Raw genomic sequence first — 2,848 nt, forward strand, 5'->3', positions numbered from 1 at the left:
TCAAAGGGGCATTTGCCTATCAGATTTCGATGCCAGGTCGACTTGTTTTTCAACGCCAACTGAGTACAGCCTCCTCAGTGTGACATGGCTGGCTCTTCAGGGACCGACGGCCCATGCCGATGCTCAGTTAGATTCGTTAGCTACGTCGCCCTCTCTGGGTGAGGAAGAGGGGGGGGAGGGCGGTTCCCGGGACGCAGGAGCAGAAACTCAGCCCTCAAATCACGGAGATTTGAAATAAAGGCTCGAATCGAAAGCTGGTCAATGTCTCCCGGCAACAAAGTGAGTGAGTTGCCGGGATTTATTTTATAGTTTTAGGTGGTTCTCCCGGCGCTCTTGCCACTTACGACTGTCGTCAAGGAAGCGGCTGACCGTCCAGTTTATCCTCTACCGATTCCTCACTATCTCTGAGCTCGGATCTTCTTATTTGTCCGAGGAATCAAATCATTATCCTTTCGGGAATCGCTTGGGAAGTTTCCGAGCTAGGCTGCGTGTAATCCGGAAGCTCGTGGATCGAGCGTCGAGAGGAGATCGAATGATGAGCCCTTCGGAGACCGGTAGTGATGTCCGCTCTCAAGTCGGGAAAATGCCGATCTTCCCCCGACTGTCTCTCTCACTGATCTCTGGCGCCTATCATGATGGTGCCGTCTCTCGCTCTTGATTCGCGACCTAGTTCCTCTCGGGAGGGAAAATTCATCGCGCTTACAAGCTTCGTATATCGCCACAAATTGATGAACGATCATACCTACAGTCTCTTTTTTCGTCAACAGCCTCTCTCGAGTTAGACATACGCCGTTCGCTGGCGCTGACGTTCATCCGTCACTTAGGGTGTTATCAGTCTCGAACGTCTACCTAATTCGATGCGGAGCACGCGATTCCCGTCGCGGTAGCGTCGAATGATCCCAGCGGTTCTAGCCCGACTGAGGAGGCGCATTGCGAGCCTCGCTCGGCACAACTGTTCACCGGCCGAGGCTTTGTGGGAGAGCACTTACTTTTCCGGCACTGTCGCTGTCGCGTCGCGTGTACAGCTGAATTGTGTGGCCGGCCGCGTGACAAAGAACGCTAATCAGTGCCCACTTAGCCAAATGTCTTGGTGCGGTCACGTAGTCGAACGGCGCAGGTTATATGATAGCCCGCTGACACCTTCCTTCTGGTCGCTGTTCCCCGCCGCTAGGCCTCGAGAAGATGCCGATGTTACAGATTATTTGCGCATACAGCTTCATTATGATGATGATCGCCGATAACTCGACTGTTGTACGAGACCGCTGTCCCTTCTGTTTGCTTTGCAACAAGTGGACAACAATCAATGAAGAGTAAAGAAGGGAATCGTTTTTGTTTCGCCCTCCGAGTGCTTCCGTCAGCAAACAGAAAGCGACGGCCGACCGAGCGGCGGGCGGGCGGACGATCGGGCGAACCGGAAGGCTGACGGCAAAAGGAAGGCCGCAATCGAGGGAAGTCAGAGCGTAGCTTCCTACTGACTTCCATCGAGGTGACATTAACTGGGGCTAATTGGTATTAAGAGCGGTGAACGTGATCTCTCCGCAAACGTCTGACGCTCATTCCCTTTCTGTGTCTTTTTCCTCCCTTTTCCCCGGCCGTGCATCCGTCTGTTCGCTCGTCCCGGAAGGATGGACTTACAACTCTCTTCACTTCCGTACATGCGACCATAGCGTCGTAGCCAGTCCTGGACGTACAAACGCCGCTATTCGCTCACTTGAAAGAATCCATCTCGTGAACGTCGGTGTCGAATCGAGGAAGGAGTTGCGAAAGGGGATTCCCGCGATTAGAGAAATGGAGGTGCGAGCGAGGAGTTTCGAGGTTTTGCAGACGAGACGTAAAAGATCTCAGAGAGCTCAGAGAACGTCTCAAGAAGAAACACACGAACGGCAAAGAAGGGACAAGAGGTAGCTTATTGACGGCGATGACTCGAGCACGTATTCCTGCCGTTCCCGACCATTCCCGTCTCGCCATTCTTGTCGTGGGCTCCGCGCGCTGCTAAAGACGGACCATCTTGTTCCGCGACTGAGCGTCACCGCCAACCTCGCGTATACCTCCAACGTTTTCGCCTGCTCGTGGCTTTCTCCCCGCTCCTCCTCATGTCTGCCGTTTGCTTGACTTCTCTGAAGTGCTGATAATAAATTCCGTGTGCAGAAGCCCTTCGGCGTCCGCTTTAGGCAGCTCGTGGGTCGGCCCGAGGGCGGTTTGACGCGCAGCCGCTGCTCGTCGACCGACTGAGAAGGCGCTGGTTCGCGTCACCAAGTACAATTTTCATCCGGTCGGGCGCTCGTCGTTGCATGTTCGGGGGTTGTCACTTTTTTAGCCCGCGGGCGAAGATGTTTACGGGATAGCCCGCCCAAAGGCAAACCAACAAGCGTCTTCTTGTTCGTTTCGACAGACGTAGCGCGAGTAAGCTTCGATGATGACGCGACAATGATTTACGGCCACTTGAACAGAGAAGTTGGTCGCGACGCGAGAAGAATACGAAGAGCGAATGGCGACGGAAAAGATCCGGATCGGAAGCCGGGAGACAACCTACGCGCGTAGAGTTTCCGCGCATCGACGGCGAACCGGCAATCATTCAGATACGAGCGCATTGAATCACTGAAAACGGAAGCCGGCACGACGCGACGCAGGGAATCGTGGAATGGGAGGACAGAAATAATTCTGGACTATAGCGCCGTACCGACCAGACTCATGGCCCTGGTCGGCCGTTGTTGAGTATCGGAACTTCCATGTTGGGAGCACAGACGGAACTCTCGAGGAACGGGACCCCCCGGGGAAGGCCTCTACGAGAAACGCAACCTCCGGATTGCGCAGTCTCGTAGACCGAAGAACGATAATGAAATCAGTG

Source organism: Galendromus occidentalis, unplaced genomic scaffold (assembly GCF_000255335.2).
Source record: "Galendromus occidentalis unplaced genomic scaffold, Mocc_1.1 scf7180000077435, whole genome shotgun sequence".
In the NCBI taxonomy this organism is placed as follows: domain Eukaryota; kingdom Metazoa; phylum Arthropoda; class Arachnida; order Mesostigmata; family Phytoseiidae; genus Galendromus; species Galendromus occidentalis.